Below are 21,547 nucleotides of genomic sequence, written 5' to 3' on the forward strand. Positions count from 1 at the left end.
GTCCGCGGCACACAGAGTGGGTACTTCGTCCCCCGGACTTCGTTGGATGGGTGTGTTGAGCTTGGGGAGCTCAAACGCCGCCGTTTCAACTGGGGACCATAGAGTTATGAGAGCTACGCCGACCTTCGAAGCCTCCTACTAAACCTCAAGCACTTACGGAGGTTAAGGAGCTAGCGGGGGCTACCAGTCGATCCCAGGACTGCACCTAAATTTTGATATTTTTGAAAACTACGGCTTTTTCACTGATTAAGGTTTTTACATGTGCACTCTGGAGTATATTGTCATTATAAATTGTGAAATGAACTGTGTTAAATAAAATAAATGAACTCATTGCACATTATGTTATAATGCAAGTTTCATATATTTTCTTTGAAATTTTATTAAGCTACAATTACTAGTGAACACAGCAAAAGCATCAAAATACCGTGAAATAGCTTTCCAGAACGTTGCTGTACACTATTAGATCGCAATACTGCTCTACTAGTTTCACATTCGGATCATAAACTTCAATTACCATCAAATAACATCCGCAAATTTTGTTCCCTGGATCATTCATATATTAGCTTTGTATCCCGACATTGCAAATCGCCACGAAAAATTACAAATTACAGTTTACATTTGCCCAGAACATTTTGCTTGTTTCACACTATCACGTCTCTCTCAGCTTCATACCCAAATCATAAAATCCAACTCAAATCACATTTTGCATTTAAGTATTACTTTCACAGATCACTGTTACATTTTCATAGGCTACGGCAAGAGCCATAAATGACCGTGTAATGATTGTGCTCTTTTAGTTTAGAGGTTGCACCATCAAGTAACAAAATATTTGACCCTCTCAGTTTAGATTCATAAACTGTAACTTCTATTTACGATTTTGATTTACCTTTAAAACCAATTAGGATATACTTAATTCAAATGTTCTTTCAATGGATTAATGTTACTTTAGCAAAGTATACTAAAATGATCAGGACTTCAAAAAGAGCCATCAAATAAGGTTTATTAATTTTAATGAGTTTTTATTCAGATACAGAATATTTGACTTTAGTCTGTAAAGGGGTTATTCCCAAAAAAATTACCAAAACTGAAACAGTGCAATCAAGCTTTATTTGCATGGATAACCTTTTCAATATCACAATATACTACAATTGACTTCAGCATGAACCTTCAGAAAATATTACGCATCTTTACTAAGGACATAAGTAAGACGCACAATCTTTTTTATATTACTGTTTCAGAATTAAGTCATAGTCACTAATCCGTCTGAAATACACTACGAAAGGTTTATTTTCAAGTATCACTGTTACATTTGTATATTTAATGTTATTATTGGTGAGCAAGAGTTTCAATTTACTGAGTATGGTGGTACAGGACATTACCGTAATTTGCTGCACAATATTCAATATTGTTCTCGGTTTCGCATTGGGGCTATAAACTGCAACTTTAGGTGAGATAGCTTATAAACGTTTTATCTCCAAAAATTACTGTTACATAACGGTTGGAATTTTCATTTATGGTTTCATAGTTTTGTGAAGAACACAGAATTTTTCTGAAAATTTTTATCACTGAACATTGTTTAGTGATACAAATATCAGTATCACTACGATACTAAATCATGTTTATTTAATAACCCTTCCATCGTCAAAACCAAACTTGAAACAAAGAATTGAATATCCTGCTGCTATACTTGAATCATATAAGCAGGCTTATATTAATATAAAACACGAAAGTCTAATTATTGAGATTGTTCTACTCTTTTGGCTAAAGTTAAATTTTGACATATTAGTTTCATATACGAACCTTAAAGTACTATATATAAACTACACACTTCATTGGTTGTATATAGTTGGATTTAATAAATATGAGTTTCTTTTTTAATAAGTTTTCAAAGCAACTAAACAGACATAGTTTCCAGTCAGTTTCATTTATTAATGTGTAACTGTATAAGTTTGCACATTGAAGTTAAGATTCACATAGGCCTATTAGTTTACTGTACATTTGTATCAGGATCGTTTACAATAGAAAACCACTTTTTTTAGACTTAATATGTTCTTATATCTTAGTTTGAATAATTTATTTCTCCGATGAACGATAAGACATGATGAGCATACACAGTAGAACTATGAGGCCTAACTCTACAAACTCTTTTTAAGTCCTTAAAAAAATAAGGACGATTTGGCGTCTAACGGTTTTTAAAGAGTCAAACCATTATTTTACACTAAACACACGCTGGCTAATTCTATAATTACTAAGGGTTTGGTAGCCAGAGGGGTGCAATAATCAAAAGATAAATTTAGAAAATAGCACAAAGTTAAACGTAAGCCAAACTTTGTCAATTGGCGATCACGATTACCTGCAATATGACCGTTTTTAGTGTGATTTGTGTTTATAAGCTCGATATTAATGTAGGTTCAATAGAAAGTTACCAATAATGGATGAATCAACTTAAGTCAGACTAGTCATTAGAAGCTAAATTATGAAACGAGTTTCAGTTTAAGTGTCAAAATCCAAATATTTCAACAAATATTAATTTTAAAATTAGAGAAATCTGTAGCAGAAGATGATATAAGTATGGCCAACACACTTGTCCAACAGCTTTGTGTAAATATCATGCTTAACCAACCATGAAACTGAATAGAATCGTACACTAAATTTTGTAGTCCATATTCCGCAAAATACATGTTAAGAAAACTGAATGAATGATTATGTTTATAATGTTCATGGAAAGATCGGTTTTTGTTACTTAAAAATTATTTAGGCATAAACTATCTAATTTTTAAACATTAACTAAAGTAAAAAAGGATACTCTATAGCTATAGATATATAAATATCAGTATCCTATAGTACATGTCGATTGAGTAGTACTGGGTTGAGTGTATTCTGAGAAATATGATAGGTTTCATTCAACTGATTTTTGTTGTTTATATATGACGTAACAGACGAATGTGATGATCAACATTAGGACTCGGTGCAACGGATGACGGTGTTATTCCATGACCCTTCTGCCCCGTAAAAAGGAAAATGAATCGACGCCTATTAACTTCATAATTCTGTAAATCTTTTCCCAGCCTGCAAAACCGTCCTCATCGAAATTTAAAAAGATCATAACAAATATGATCAGTTCATCCCATTTAAAAGAGTACTTTCTATCAATATTTAAAATAATAAAGTACTGGCTCTATATAACTCATACCCTAACCCTAGTCCCTCTAAATACTTATGGCATTGGCAATTAACCTCGTAGCGGAATTTCATTTTGAGACCGATTTTTCTTGATCACCGTTCCTCTTACTAAAATGTAAAAATTCCCGAGATATTTTTATATTTATATATATTTTTTTAGTAGTAGCATACTTATCCTACAAGTGTTAGATATCCAGTTTCAAGTTTATGTGGAGCAAAGTGCTTGTTCTATACAAAACTCCATATCATTATGGATTAATAGGAACTACTATCACCGTACTATAGTTAGTTTTAGTAAGTTTTATATTAAATGAAAGTCGATTTGTATATATATTCCGAAAAGTACTACCATGAATTTCACACCTTATATGACTTCACAACTGTGCTATTCCTTTTAATCGTTGCACCGTTTACCTTGTGCTCATAGAAATGTCCTATCAATAATATATTTTTCTTTTTGTAAAGTATGTCATAGTCTGCTTAATAGCAACATCTCCTTTAAATTCACCCAATATTGGTAGCGTAACAACGAAACTTTAACTATGGAATACTTCTCATTACAGACGGAAACTATTGCCCAAAACATGCTATCATCTACCAGCTAATTACCCTTTCTTTATTAACCTATTCAACGCTTATAAAACAAAATACTCGTCTAAACGGCATACTTATTTAATGAAAATGTATAAATTATTATAACTGACTACTTTACATACACAGTAGCCACGGTTTTGGAAAGTTTCTTACAATGTTTTAAGTGGATTCCGATCAACGTGGCATTGATCAAAACACGGCATGATGCAGAAAAACTACTTATAAACTCTTTAACCTTACCATCACTACATGGTATGATTTCATTCCATAACTAGAAATTTCATAAATATAAATAGTTTCATACTCATCAACACGTAGAATAATATATTAACGACATATTCTAGGTCACATTTATATTAAATTAAACTATTTCATAAACATAATTCATTGGGATTATAACCGACATGTTTGCTATCAGTTAAGTAATAACCTATATTGAATCACGAGTTACTGGAAAATGGTAATAAAGAGATGAGTGATGATGATATTTTACTCTATAGTAATGGTATTGAAGAATAAATTAATCTCATTAATCTTTCAATTCTCAGCACCGCATTTATTGTGCATTGTTTCATAATGTTTATGTCCAACTCCAAATAATTATTGTGCCGTTTTATTATATGAAATGTGTATGGAGGGAATGATTTCACAAGGATCTTGCCCTAATAAAATTAGTTTTAAAATTTGCCTGTAATACATTAGTGACGTTCTTCACACTCTGTTCTATTTATATAAAAAGATCATTTCTCACAAATAAAATACAACTAAGCCCTCCAAATTTTCTTGTTTTTTTTTACTTTTAAGTCCAGTAATCCTGGACTAAGCCGTTATCACTCCCGGCACCAAATGCTGAACAATTGAAGGCTACGTGTGTTGGAATATACAGGGTGTAAAAAAGTCCCGTACGTGCTAGATAATACCCGAACGATTACAGGTAAAGTAATACAACTTGGTACATAAATACTGCACCAATAAAGTACTGTTACTTCTTGAAGTAACTACCACTTTTTTGTCACGTCAGGGGTATGGGCCAACATTTTAAATTAGACCATAGTTCGAATATTACATCGAATTAAACGTCTATATTAGTAGAGTACAAAGCCGCAAATTCGGTCTAAAAAGGATCATTCTTTTAAAACTTACGCTGGTTGAAAAAATTTTTATTTGCAATGTAGGTCCTGTACTAAGTGTTGTAATATTATTGCCTTGGCTCAAGTTGTGAAAGTTTAACCTTAGTAAATAATGGAAACTGGACTTATGAAATAGCTTTTAAGGTAGTTATTCACTCTTTATACAAAGTATTGTTCGTTTTAATAATTTACTTGTTGAGCTAGGCTTACGTTAAAATGCTATTTTAATATTCTTTCCAAGTTAAGTAATAAAACTAACGTGCTGTTACAGACTAGTCCGACAGCTTTAAAGGCAATTTATTAAATGGCAGGTACCGATAAAAGTTATAGTTTTCCTAATAATATAGCACACAATAAAAATTTTAAATTATCTCTCACACTATGTAACATTTACTTTTGGTATGATATCCACGTACACTGAAGTAAAGGTTTAAAATTGTATATACATTTTTAAGTTCCCATTGCCTTCTTGAATTCTTAGGGCTCTCTCTAAATGTATTTAAAATTAACTGACTAGCACACGTTCAGTAAAATTTTCATATCGTAACTTGCAGTTCGCTTTTACTTTCGTTACACTGACACCCATTGATAAGAAATTAAAATTTTTTTTTTTAAAAAGGAGAGAATAACTGATTAGATTTGACCACAAAATGTGTATTTTATTTACTTTACGTAAAATTATATTTAGTTTTGGAATAGAATTATATAAGTAATGTTAATTACTTAAGTATGTAACAATACTTAAAACGTTTATTGGCGTATAATGACATGGGTGAATTTCTAATGCCTTTTTTCGACTTAACTATAAAAAACACAGTTCTTTACTGTTTTGTTTTAGATTTGCAAAAATTAATATGCACAGAGTAATATACGATACGCAAATATGATTCGCAGGGGAATATTTTAACGTGATTTGATGCCTGGATAAAACGCCTGAAAGTATTTAATATTAATAACTTTACAAATATTTTCTAATTATCATTTTGTTAGTATCAGTCTCACATAATTATGAATTACGTTATAGTGGCTAAAGATCTAGTTATCATATTGCTTTGATAAACGTGGAATCAAAGTCATTGCTGCCAACCTCTCACGACCATACACTACACTCGTGTTATCAGACGCTGGAGTTGAGTGATGTGTTTGCTGTCATAGCACTCACAGATGACGTCATGTGGGTAGAGTCGAGCTGATAAAACGTTATTCCACTCCTGTACTGTTTTCATAACCCGAACCACCCAGGAATAGAGGATACAACATAGAGGACGAAACTCGTTATTATCTTGATACACTTCAAAATATACATTTTATTTAAAATATCTGTGACTATTTGGTAAAGTTTCACATGACAAAGAAACCCAGCATGCAACGCAAACCCTACAAAGCCACAAAGGGAATCAGTTCCTCTGGGAACCCATAAGTCACATAAACTGCTTACAAACTTCGTACGTTTTCTTGCTTGGCGTAGTTCCTACCGTAATGTAACTTGGAAGCCTGTATTCTTTGATTTGTACTTACATACATTACTCTTAGTAATAAAGCAAACTATATTCGATACAATAAAATGGGGGTTCTAACGATGTTCCGTCGTATAAAATGTAGATGCCACTTTTTCGCTTTCAGTATAATTTAAATAAATTTAACATCTTACATATCTTAGTAGATATATCTCGTATTCATAGTGAACACTTCTGAAATTTTATGTAGATAGGTAAATGATTACTCACCTTAACAATCATTATTTTACTGTTGTGAAACTGGTTTCGATTTAATTTAATCATCTTCAGCCACCGTGGTATGTAGGAACGATTTCTATCACCAAATTTGGGAGCGTTGGTTGTCTTATAAAAAATAAACACTAGTCTCATACATAACATACACATACAAAAAATCTAAAATAAATTCAAAACAAGTTACTAAACTAAAAATGTTGTTGTTATATCAGAATTACATATGTTACTATATCTAAAAATCTATTCAAAAGTTTAAGTTTGTTCTAAATATGACTTGCTGACATGGATAGACATACAGATAAACTGACAGACATAGATTAACCCTATTCAGTCCATCTAGCAATAGCTGTGCTAACTCTCAGCCAATTAAATATATAACATTGTATTCTCATCACAGTATACCTATATCAATATATATATATATATATATATATATATATATATGTGTGTGTGTGTGTGTGTGTGTGTGTGTGTGTGTGTGTGTGTGTGTGTGTGTGTGTGTGTGTGTGTGTGTGTGTGTGTGTGTGTGTGTATGTGTATGTATTCATTGCTTATATATCAACTGATTTCTACTATTCATTAGACCTCCTTTTAATCTCTATCACAGATTAAACTTATGGGACTAAACAGTATCCGATAAACTTCATTATAAATAGTATACGTTCATAACCAGTTTTTAATTTTCTACATGTAATAGTACACAACAGCTAAAAAATTGGTTAGGACAAAATTAAGAACACTGACTAAGCTTTAGAACATTTTACCACACAGTTAAATATCTTTCGATATTATCTTAATTATGTTACCGTATTATTTCTCTCTATCGCCCCAAAACAGCTACCCGGCATCTCTTGTGAAAGTTGGCAAAAAACAAGCTTTGTGAGTATACATGATCATTACTCATCCTGGTAGAGTGGATTAGATGGAGAGATGAGAATAAGAGGGGAAATATTTCCATTATCATTACCAAGTTTTCGTTATATTTGGAGTTACTTTAAAATCTCCGCTCATTAATTTAACACATACTGATGAATGAAATGCTTTTAAGAAAATTGTGAAGAAATTATGATGCCTTAGTAATTTTATAAATAGTGATATTTTAGGCTTTCAAAAAACCTAGTTCAGTAGATAGAAAATGTGCAGCAACAACTAGGCACTAAATATACTTTTATAATTGTGGTACACACACACGCGCGCGCGCGCGCGTGTGTGTGTGTGTATGTATGTATGTATGTATATGTGTATGTATGTATAATGTTAAATATTAATTTTTGTTATTTTCACCTAATATCAGTAAAACTGTAAAAATTAACTTGGAATTGTGTTTTAGTGCGGTTTAAATGAATAATACTATCTATTAATAATACATTTACAAAGTTCTGTTATAACAGATGAAATGTTTTTGCTGTAAATATCAATGTTAAGACTTTAAGGAGAAGACTAATGTTACAATTCGCTTATTTTAAATAAAATTTATATTTTTAATAGTCATGTAGAAACACAATTATTTTATTAAATGCTAGTTATTTATAAAAAAATATAGTAATATCTACAGTATATTACTTTATAATAATAAAGAATATTAGTTCTCGGGATTTATCATGCGATTGCATGCTGAATTACAGCAACAGATATATCCTTTCCAACCAAACAAACCTCTGACAAATTTACGGTCATTGGAAGATATTCCAATCTCGTGTGCTTAAGACAGAGTTTCCCTTGCTGATCAAGAAAATAAATGGATACACATTAAGCTTAAAAAGCCTACTCGTGTGAAAACGGTTCATACACTTTCGACAACTGTCATCTATTTTAATTAAAATGCGAAATTAAAAATTAAAAATCGAAAATTTTCGGCTGTGTTTTATTATTTAATATATCTACATTGGTGATATATCTATTCACTTTACACCAAACGGTTCCAGAGATCGTGTATGGGGAAACCTATTCGGTCATAATATATCAGCACAGAAAAAAACTTTTTTAACTGGCCAAATTTACTAATAATATTTAAAATTTGTTCAATTGCTTAAAAAGACATGGACAGGTATGTATGCTTGGTGGGCCACTCGACTCGCTAATAACCTTTGCTATTCGTTCAAAAGTAATAATATTAAGAAACATAATACTATGTTGTGCATGTCCTTGTGTTCCTTGTCTGTTCACTATAAAATCGTATTCCTCGTTTCGATGTCTGAATTAATAATAATTTCTGTATAACTAACCAGTACTGAGTACCTGATCGGTTCAAAACAAACCCACGGTTTCCTTGATGGGTTTTTGCTATAAAATTCTTTGCCATAGAAAATTACACTTTGCCAATGCTTTATAATTCCTATTCGCTTAATATTCTTCGTTCAGTCTAGAATATACATTACATACTACACACCTATCAATATTGTAGTATCTTTAGTGCAAAACAAACACACTGCTTCCTTGATGGGTTTTTGCTATAAAATTCGCAATTTGTGTCTGGTGCGTTGAAATTTCCATTTGGAATGGTCATGAACTGGATTTAACTGCTAAATTTCTTTTTATGAAAATACAAAAGTCTGTGACACTGCCAACGACTTGATTCGATAAGCTGTAAGAATGTTAATTGTGACCATGTTTGTTTTGCAGTAAATAAATGTCCAGACATTGCTTTTCAGACGGTTTAATAGACTTATTACTAACTCTGATCTTACCACATATCTGGATCAGCCAGTTATTAACTTTATCAAAATTTATAACTATAATTTAAAAATGTTCCATAAAACGTCCATTGGTTTATTGATGTAGTCTGTAATCATCATCATAACCTCGTCACTAAAATTTCCAAATGAATGATAAAAATACCATATTTATAGCACTCAGTATAAATAAGTACCGCAAAGAACAAAAGGCTTACAAAAATGCTTTTGAAAATTGATGAACATGTAAATGCTCAGAAGTTAAATATGTTACTAAATATGCTCACATCACAACTTTTCAGTAGGACAAGTAAATAAAATATACATCATAAAGATCAATCAGCCTTAGGGGTTGAAATCCGGCTTTAACCCTTTAAATAACTACGTTTTCCAACTTCCCACTCTCCTAGAGAGGCAAAATTTGCTACACGTGTCTTGCGCTCTGAAAGGAATACCGGTTCCGGAAATATATAAGGCTAGAGTTCAGGTATATTACAATGGACGAAAGTAGGCGCTTTTTGATTGAAGATACTTTTGTAGACGGATTACGTATATTGATTAGAACAATAATGCAAATACTACTAAGGAACCGAGAGTAACTTTGACCGGAAGAAGATTACATGAGCGAGAAGAAGACTGTTTTTGACTGAATTATGCTCTCAGACCGAGTATGTATTCATATTTTTGTTCATGACAACAAGGGAATTCTAGTACAGCTTATAAAATAAAATTTATATTGTTACTAAACTAATAATTTTATACTTTATATATGTACCTTTGTTAATATAAATAATATAACTATTCGTTGTGTTTTTGTAAAATAATCCAATTTTTATAACCAGCAAACAATAATGGTATGTAAAAAGAGTTATGTGCACATAGTCGCGAGTAAATATGAAGCAAAATCTGAATAACTATATTAATTGAAATTTATTTCGTTTGGGGACAACTGCTGGTTATGACGTATCACATAAATATTAGATTACACGATTAATAACAACCGAAATAATCTTACTTATTTCACAAAAGGAGAACCTCCAATCAGATTCAATACATACATCCATGTAGAACAACACCAGGTTTAATAACCAGCAAACAATAATAGTATGTAAAAGAGTTATGTGCACATAGTTGCGAGAAAACATAGAGTTGAGTCAGTAGCGTTTAATAAGTGCTCTACGTTCTGTAACAACCACATTACACCAAAAGGCTATCCAGACATAGTCTTTATATGAATGTTATATTGTTGCTTGAAACAAAAATTCCATAGACAACTTTTTGAATTGTTAATAATAAATGACTAGTATAAGACGACAGTAATGTTACATACAACATAAACAAAGTCCCGAAGACAAGCAGAAGTCATACTGGCGCACGTACACTCTCCTGACAGCCATACTGGGATAGACTTGGCAAACACAAAGCATTGTTAATGCAGAGTGATGTGTCCCGGGGGCAGGTGTACACTGAATATAAAATTACTTGAAGACAAGACAAAAACTGTGTTATGTAATCTTACAATACGACTTAAATTTCCTTAATTGAAATTTCATATATTGACAGTATACAACATAATTTTTAACGCATTATTTTATATTCTTCAGCCTCGGCTTTGGGATTCGGTCGGAATAAAATAAATATGCATATGAATTCAGGAAAAGTGTTTTAAACAGCAAATCGACATCGTCATAGCAAATTGTTGCCTTAGCATTATCACAGAATAATCTGTTATCTATAAAGTTGTTTTAGTTTCTTGTATAAACCTATAAATTTAAATGTTTGCAAGGACACGGAAGATTTTAAGTGGTTTGTAACAGTGTGGCACTAAAGTTTTGACCTTGTGTTTAAATATTTAAAATGTATCTATTTTAATATGTTTTACAGTTTAATAATTTATTACAACTGCTGTTCGTTATAAGTAAGTCATAAAATAGATAACAGAAAGTGAGAAGTTTAATACAAATAGAAGTCCCTGGCATGCAGTTTTAAAACAAGAATGCAGCGATTCACACAGTTGAACTGTTTTTGCAAGTCAAGAAACACGTTAGGCGTGGTACCTGCTTGTAAAAACCCACCACGATGAAGATTAGTTGGGTACAACATCAATTCTTGAAAATTAAAAAAAAATCCAAACTGTTTTTTACAAAGAATATCGTCGTCATCCAGAAAAGAAAGCATCCAGATTGTGAAGATAATATAGTAAAAGCTATAATAAAAGGTTTAGAATAACATTGACACGATGAAAGTACTCGGGTTTTCAGAACTCTAAAATGTGAGCGGTAAAATATTTCATACGTCATATGTTGCTATTATTAATATATCTGTTTCTGCTTAGCGAAGTATAATAAAGTTTATTAGGGCGAGAATATTTACATGAAACCTTTATTTACGAAACCCTTTGATCAAAACAATCCCTTTCAGAGATTTACCAACGGGAAAATACACACAAAACCATATGTGTTTACTAGTATTTAGCCCGTTACGTAGAAATTATAGTAACATTTTTTAACAATCATTAATATGTTAAGTAAATATTTACTATAAATAGACTATAAATACTGTTAGAGAATACTACTAAATAAATTTATTAGTGCATCGTCCTGTATGATACACTAGAAAATAGTAGAATTTGACTTAATATAATTACAAAACACAATGAAGAAACTGGAAAAATCATTAAGAAGTAATGTTCTATATTCACACCTACTCTTTTATATATATTTGCAATCTATCCAACTTACCTTTAGAAATTATTTATTAAAAAATTACATGGCAATATCATACGAAACCTTACAGGATTTATGACCTAGCTCATTTTCATGTGTTACTCCCAAATGTTTATCACAATTCAACAAAACCCCACATTTACTTACCACATATACTAGCTTAGTTGCATATTTCACGATTCTTAAATAGGTATTTACATTTGGATTCTCTTCAATGGCTTCTACAAGAGATGTCTCTAAATGGTCTTGAAAAAGGATTAAACATCTTTTTCACGTTTTTGTTAATTTCGTTAAATATTCATTAGATAATATTTCGTCCTAACATATTAAACTCATCTATTATTTTACTCTTTTATCATGGCATCGTTATTTTGAAGGGGAATAAAGTTTACAAATACATAGCAAGTATTTTTTTACTATACAGAGATGGCTTAAAAAGCCTTTATATTAAAAATAAGGCAAAGCATAGGGTTTTATTCCAAATCATCGATAAAGTATAAGTCAGATACATCATGAGGGTAATTGTGAATAATGTAGTGACGGTAATACTAGGTAAATTTTGGTGAAGTTACCATATTTAAATACTACTTGGTCTAAGTATATCCAAGTAGGTTTTTAGTAGCTAGGTACTAAAAATAAGCTAATGAATAAACTTTTAAATCAGTCTCCAAAAACGAATAAAGCCTGCTTTGTAACACCTGAAGTCACAATTATGTTAAATGTATAGTAATTGTGATTCTTCATCTCATCTGTTAAACTCAGAGCTGTTTTCTTTATATATAGAATAAATAATTGCATGTTTTTATTTAAGGAAGACAGTAACTCTAATAACTAAATTTTAGCTATGTAACTATTATCAAGTAAAATATAAAACACTAACCTACTATCAGCTAATTAATACCTTAGTACTAATGTCACCTAGCTGAAATTTCAAAGGCAGATATGAAAAGCCAGAGGAGTAGTGATTAGGTGCGGTGATGGTATCCTCTTAATGAAGTCCGCTCTACCCATTACACTCTGTGAGATGTCGCTCTTTGAATGTTTCATCTTCTTAGCACCTATGACTCGGACCATCTATGAATAGGTCATACAATACCATCTAATTTTCGGTATTAACTGCTGACACTTTAAAATTAGTATTTTAAGGCGTTGTTAGTTTTACACGTTTAACAAAATACAAAAATAGGAAGCAACGTGAACAACTAGTATTTGATATTTTCTACAAATTTTAAGCCACAATGGTAGTTATGTGAAATTTTATATGTCCAACTTCAAAATTGAACCCTGTATTTGAACCCAAACAAGTAATATGTTCAATATTTAAAATAACACATCCGATTGATTGGTCATAAGTGATGATGACTGCTTCCCATATATATAATAGTATGGGTGATGTAATAATATGGTATAATATATTTATGTATGATATCTTATATAACGTGACATATTATTAACCCTTTAAAAATATACATAAACATAATATAAAATTATGAGATTACTATTGATTAGCCACTGAAATTTATCCTCATCTTTGGAATATTTGGAATATAATTACGATTCAATCGTGTAGCTAACATTTCAAAAATGTAAACATATAACTATGTATGACATTTGTAGAAAAGTATTTACGTTGCTTTAAACCTAGATGACGTTATTAATGGAATTTATTCCATTAATATTTTAAGGAACGAGTAAATTAATTTCAACATTCATTGTGTATTTTTTTAGAATAATTAAATCTAAAAAGATACTTAAGGAATTTTATTTTACTTTATTTTTTTAGTTAAGACAATTTTGTTTTGAACTTAGGTAACTTATACGTTTAATATAAAGATGAAAAGTATAGAATGTGATCTGGGCAGTATTTAAAATAGTATTATCTGTTAATGTGTTCGATATGTTTGCTATGGTGTATTTTGATGAATGAAACGTCAGTGCTGAGTGCTACGAGAACTTCAGTACAAACACGTCCACAACAAAGGAGCAATACTCCCTCCAGACCTGGTCTTGGAGTTGTACTGACGTTGTACAGAGGTTTGTCTAGTGATACGTCCAACTATAATGGTATGACGGGATATTAGAAAAGCGTTCAACTATTCTTCAGCGCGTAAAATGTATTTTGGAATCTGTGATCAGTCCATATCACTCAATTTTACAGCACGATACGTTTAAAACTAATGCAAGAACATAAGGACTAAATACTTAAAAAAGGAAATTAATAGATATGAATGTTGACTTTAGCTCTATTATACCTTGCTCTGAGTACAGCGCTGAAAACTATCGCATTTACACACATGACTCTTGAAATCTGGAAGTCATTTCCATCTAAAGAGACCAAAACAAAAGTCGGCGTAATAGTTAAAAAGTACTCGTTGTATGGGTTTGACATCAGAGACTTAGGTTAAAATTTTAATGTAGTTGGAGGTGCTCTCAAGGTCTCATCATGTGTTAATTGTTGAAGTATATTTTTTTAATTGGCTTACGTTTATTCTCGTAGTTAACACCAATGGTTCTGAGACATTTTGGAAAGGAATATAACAATGAGTATAAAAAACGTACACTTTACTTTTTTCTCTTTTACCAAGACAATTAAAATTATCTGTATTACACTCAAAAAGTGACTTTTTAGGTAAACTGCCCAAACTGCGGACTGTCCAAGTTAGTACCTACTACAAAACAGTGACAACGTGCGGTCCTTAAATAAAACTGTACAATAACATAGAAGATAGTATTAATTAAATTCCAGGAAAAAAAAATTTGCATTATATTTATTTTTTGTGATACAGGCGTGATTTGATATCACCATAATAAGTAAGATTTAAGTTAGAGTAAGAAATATTTGTTTACTCAATGCTTTCTACTATAAACAAAATGTTAAGTGTTCTAAAAACTATCTCAGTAAATGTCACTATAGTTGTTTCACAATGGTGAATGTAGTATGTGCAGAAGAGGCATTAGTTTGGATCTTAAGTCGGTACCGTTTGAGAATTTCATATATGCAAACAACAGATCGTATAATATGAATAGTTACGAAATTAAATAGAAGTGTAGGTTGTATTTAGATGTACTACATATAACTACTGAAATAACCAAGGTTTTAATACGTAGAAAATATTTAGTCTTAAATAATTTTCTTTGTTACAGTCTTCTTTCTGTAGACAATTATTTAAAACAGAAATTTAAATCCCGCTTATGTTTGTATTATACATATCTAGTAGATGATCTACAACAGTTTTGATATTTTTAACAAAGGATATCAGTCAGTTGCCAGAACCATACAAGCTATTCTGATAACTATTGGAATACCGGAGCCGAGTTCAGCGGGAAAACTTTGGTTCAAAGCCGACCACAACAAAGCAACAATACTCCTTGTAGACGTGGTCTCGGAGTTGTGGCGACTTTGTACAGGCGTTCGTCTAGCGAGCCATCTGCATTCGATGATGCCGACAATATTGGAGAAGTTTCCAACCATTCCTCACTCTTTTGTGCTTACTTTTTATTGTTGAATCTCTTTATCATAGAAAACATGTATAAATGTATTGTAAAAAGCTTTATAATCCTGCTATAACTATTAAACAAACTTTCGTTTTATTTTTAAAATACAATGGTTTTAAATATTGAATTACTGTGATTAATTTTGTTATATTTTTTAGTATCTAAATTATTCAACTCGATTCAAAGTCTCCTTCGTTTACGTATTAAAAAAGTGTATATAAAACGGAATTTTTAAAAGGAAAATATCAAAGATCTGTCACTTCAATTCCAGAGTTCTAAGGAAAATCTAAAAAAAGTATGAATAATTTAACAAAACCAGTTGAAAAAATAAGTAATAAGAGTAAAGAATTGTTTAACATCCATATAAATTCCAATGAAAATATTGTAAAAATGTTTTTGAATGAATGAAAATTTTAATAGGAAATTTGTATAATCTGTTTCAAATCTAAAAATAAAAAACTTTAAATGAGAATGGTTTTATATTCGTTCCAGATGAATTAAAATGTATTAAAATATGTTCCCATATTCGTTTAGAATTAATATAATATCTATTATAAATGTTGTCAAATTTGTTTTTAATCAATGAAAAAGTTGATGGGAGGGAAATTCTTTTTTTTATTTGACTGGCGAAAAAGTTTGTCACGAAAAGATTTTAAAAATTTTGTCAAATTATTTGTTGATGGTGAATAAAAAAATTTCATAGTCCAGTTTACAATAACCAACTATTTACAAAACATTTCGATATACATTATAATTTATTCTAAAAAGATACTTATATAAGAAAGTATGAATTCAATTATTTAAACAACTGGGAATTATAATTTGTAACTATAATAATAACATAAAATTATAAACCTAAGTAAATAAAAAATTTCTTTCTAAATACTTCCTGTGGTAAAATGGGAAAAATATAGAAGAATTATAAAAACAACTTGGAAATAACATATACAATATATATTATATATATTTTAGATATGTTATATATATATACACGTATGTGTGTGGGTGCGTGTGTATGTTTCGTACTTTATATACAGATTATAATTATATTACTCTAACAAATTTCTAGCTAATATGATAAATATTTCATGTCAATTATGATACTATTGTACTTAGGATACTATCTGTCTAACTGTTTATCTTATATAAGACCAAAATTTTATCTTTGAATTGAACAAGAGTATAAATTTTAAACTCTGCAAAAATATGTAAACGATTAAGTTTAAAGTAGTAAATATAAGCACCACATTACTAAGTTTAACTTGTTAAATTTCCATTATAATCATATTCCCTTGTCGTGTAGCTACGGCAAACATCTTGAACAATGTTGAAAACATTACATTTACAAAAGTAGGGAGTAAAATGTGATTTTAGAGTAAGCAATATTAAAATAGATATTGGTTCATGAAACTGGACTTAATCATTCCGGTGGAATATTATATTCATCAAACATTTTCGTAATTAGTGAATCAACAGTGTTGTCAATTAATAAAGATGTTCTCTAAGTCAAAGAAACAATTAAATGTACAGAAGTTCCGAATTATTTGAAATAAAAATGTTTATATACGTTAGTTAGTTGACTCCTGTCTTAGAAAAGGTAAACGAGAAAGAACGGATGATTTTTAGTATTTATTATTGAGAACGTTAAGTTTTATTATCATCCCCAATTGATATTGTTATGGATATTGAAAGCGGATGGCTTTTGTGTCGTCTGCAATATCCGCTCCAGAATATTGATCCCATCACAGCACATATTGTTATCCATATTGATTATCATTTAATGCATCGCATGTTGTATTGTATATATTCATTGTCACTGAATATAAATAAATCAGAAGTAAATCTTTGACAAATATTTTGTGTTGTTCTTCACTCCACATACTTAATTCAAACTAGATTATTGAAGTGATGTGATTTGAAAAAATAATAAGTTCACGGTAATACTATTATCTTACAAACACACACACACACACACACACACACACACACACACACACACACACACACACACACACATAAAATGTATGCAAGCCTTTAATGTTACTATAGATATAGTTTCTTCTTTCAATTCTTTTAAATCATGGTTAAATCTTTATCTGTAGAAAAATCATTTACTTTCTTCAGCAATTCGTAATTCTACTTAAGGTTCTTAACAATGCTATGTATTTAAGAGGAAAATTATTAATCAAATATATAAACGGGATGGATGAAACAACAGATACTACAATTCTAGAACTTTACTGAGGACATATTTGTTAGGAATAGAAACCTGAACAACACATGACAACACCTGTAATGTTGTAAGATTTGAATAAATGTATCATTGAATGGGAACTACTGTTCATCTTTAGAGATTTTTAGTTGAAGTATGAGCTATTACCGCCCATGTCGCATAACAAAACAGCCAAAAAATGTTAAGTTTTTTCAGTGTATGCTCGCACGTCATTATTATTACAGTGAACAAAGAACAAACCAATCTAGTGTACTATATGCAATTTTAGTAACTTTAGAAGGCAAACATTAATTTTAAGTTACATGTGTTCTAAATGAGATATGTTTGTAAATAATAGTAAATAAAAAATCTGGTTTTTTATTAAGTTTAAAGATTTTTATTAAATTATAATAATTACTTTCACAGTCCATTATAAGATATTCAAAAAATAAAATATTTTGATAAAATATCAAAATAAAATAAATTATTCCAAATATTTTATTTAAATATAAAATATTAAATAAATTATTCAAAATTGTATTTTTATAAACGATTCCATAATAAATTATTCGACTGTATTTTAGTTTCATAATCTGAATTCATAAACAGAGATAATACATGAATAATAAACTATGAAAATAAAAATTAAATATTCAAAATATTTCATAAATTATTAATGAATAAATTTTAATTTAATAATCTCTATTTATAAACATAGATGGTGTAGAAAATAATAGTTAGCATTTTAATTTCGATTAAACTTTCCACGTAATAATGATTTATTAATATTCAAAGATTTAAAGGGAACCATATACACTTATATATTTTGTCCTACGATAACACATTAGGTATTATACCATACCTAAGTATTTCAAATGTTTAGATTCCATTATTTTGACCAAGAAAACATATTCTTGCCTGATTACATAAGTATTAATACAGATTTTAGCTATTTCATCCAGTTTCAGGCTTTGCAGCCAATTACTAAATGTTTCAGATACAGATGCATATGACTTAAAAATGCAAGTTTATTTTTTTAAACCATTGATTTCGCATAAAACCATTTATAAAACTTCGATTAAATTGATCCATTCGGTGAAGTAAAATCATACGACTATACAAATTAGCCCTGTTATATAAAATAGGAAATACTAAGTATGGAGAAATCGAGATGTAAAATTTAAAAATTTGTTTTTCACGACCATACTAAAACATGAGTGGAACATAAATTAAATGGATCTATCTAAGTTTATCTCAGTGAGACTTAAATATTTGGGTAAGCTCACAAGTTAATTATTAAAACAAATAATACTCTGGTATTATAAAACAGTAAAGTAATGAATGTTTTATTTTACCAGGCGAAGCCTGCTTGCAGGGACGGAACCGCTCAGCGGTCTATTATCCAAGCAGCACCCACGTTCGACGTAACTTGATTCTCGCTAAACTACGCTATTGAAAACACTACAGACTGTCAGATTGCTATGTTGATACTACGTACGTTCTGTAACTTGTAAATACGAGGTTTTATAGTATCAAATCTTTAGTCATATTATGTATGTACATATGTACTAGTAGTCTGATTATTAATAGATGATGAATAACTCTGTCCATGTGTTGTCATTATTAAATATAAGTATTACACTATTATAACTGTATTCTAAGTTTATGCTATTTTTACTTTTGATGCGTCACTTCATAGTATAACCATACTGACCTATTACCTCATTTTTAATTGGAAATAAAAGAAACGAAGTTTTGTTATCTTTTACTTGAATTAATCCTAATCAAAGGAAAAAGCGAGTGTGAAGTATATTATCTTGGACCTTTATGTTTTATTGTGAACACAGAGATCTAATGTGACCTCAACGTATAGAATATCCTCTGTTGACATTTATACTGTTTTTAAAGTATTAAATACGAGTTTTACCCATTAGCACTAAGTTTAGATCCATAATCGACTTCTCCGATAGACGTTCCAACACTATGCTGTATACTAACTACCGTTCGGTTCTCGTACCCTGGACAACGTTTGTTCGTATATTTAGTAATAATAAGTAAATATGATGTCAGGTGACAGTCATAATTATAATAGCTAATCTGATTTTGAGATTTTGTAGGTTATAGATTAAGGAAGAGATAATTGTAATTATTATACATCCAGTGCAACTCACTAAAGTTCAAGGATTAAAATTGAGCGAAGTGTTACTGCGTGTACATAACAAATAAAAATGTCATATAATTATAAATTTATTTCACCTAAATATATATGAAATTAACCAAGTATCCGATCCTAAAAGATTTTCTCCTGCAGTCCACGTGTTGAGACTAATGTATTGTACTTCATTTTGAAGCAACGTACAATGTGGTAAAACGTCTCTAAATTCTTAATTCGAGCAAATTTTATTTCGTAACTATTTAGAGTGAACTGAAAGGCAATAGAAATCAAAGAGCTATTTCATTGATTAAGACTTTTTCATCTCCGGTGATGCGATCTTAGAACGTTATTTGATAAAGTTACCAAACTCAACGACGCTAAATTAATTATCTCATTAGAGTCGATTGGAATCAAATAGAAGGAGCAGAGTTTTTTTTGTAAATGTCAGACATTATTAAACTTTTACTTTGAGTTAGAAAAAAAACAATATTTGTGTTTTGAAAATTATGTTTTATATTTTATAATTGTTTTTCAGATGAGTTGGAATAGTTTAATTAGTTGAAAAGATAAGTATGTTTTTACAATGTATATTCAGAGATTAAAAGAGCTAATTTTCGATAATGTACCGTCAGTTACCTAGTAAATGTTCACACGTAATGTTTAATTCAAGCTATTAAGAGATTACACAACCTATTCCTTTTCATTAAAAGAAAACTGATCAATCTTTATAAAGGGTAGTAAGTGGACATAATAATATTTATTATGTAGATTTTTACTGTCTACGAATCGTTGTTAAAGAAGAATCGTATCGTATATTTAATTTCACAAGAAGTCTAATTTTACTGTTATAAAGCTAATACTATATTATAACGTCAAAAACACAGCTATATTAGTGAAGTATTTCTTTGATGTCAGCTAACAAAACCCATCACTATATTAGGGACTGAAATAACTATATTTAAATATGTCTCTATCTGTCTTTCAGAACGACTTGACTAACCTGTAAAATGTGCATAAACGTCCATTTCTACACAGGCAATATCGAGTCCGATGATTGCATATGCCACTCAATGGGATGTAGCTCATCGTTAGTGAACATTGTTACAATGGTCTTATGGGTAACCATGGTGGCAATGAGAAAATAAACAGTATAATTATATTACTAACTATTTGAGTACAATTACGTTTTAACCACAGAGCCTTAGTAAAGCGAGTTACACGACACTTTGTCTAGTGTATTATTACTACCTTTTTTTACGAACTTATACTGTATTCACTGTATTTTTACTACATTTTGAATGAATAGTATAGGAAAGTAGAGGCATACATTAGGCTAAACGATATTGAATAAAACTTTTTTTCGTGGGATAATCTTGTTTCCACGAGCTTTCCAAGAAAACATTTTGAAACATTCCCAACCACACCATAAAATCTATGAAAAACGTAAACTAGACATCATCCCATCAGTTCATATTAAAGGCTTTCATTTGTAAACATCTATCTTCTTTCTGTCATACGTAATATCATATCAAATTATGGCTATTTTAACAGAATATTATTAAATAATATTAAGTAACAGTAACTCTTTTATTATTAAGTAACTCTTTTATCACTAAATTTTGTTCTTTAGGTCATTACATTGTATGA

This window comes from Homalodisca vitripennis, chromosome 2 (assembly GCF_021130785.1).
Source record: "Homalodisca vitripennis isolate AUS2020 chromosome 2, UT_GWSS_2.1, whole genome shotgun sequence".
NCBI lineage: Eukaryota > Metazoa > Arthropoda > Insecta > Hemiptera > Cicadellidae > Homalodisca > Homalodisca vitripennis.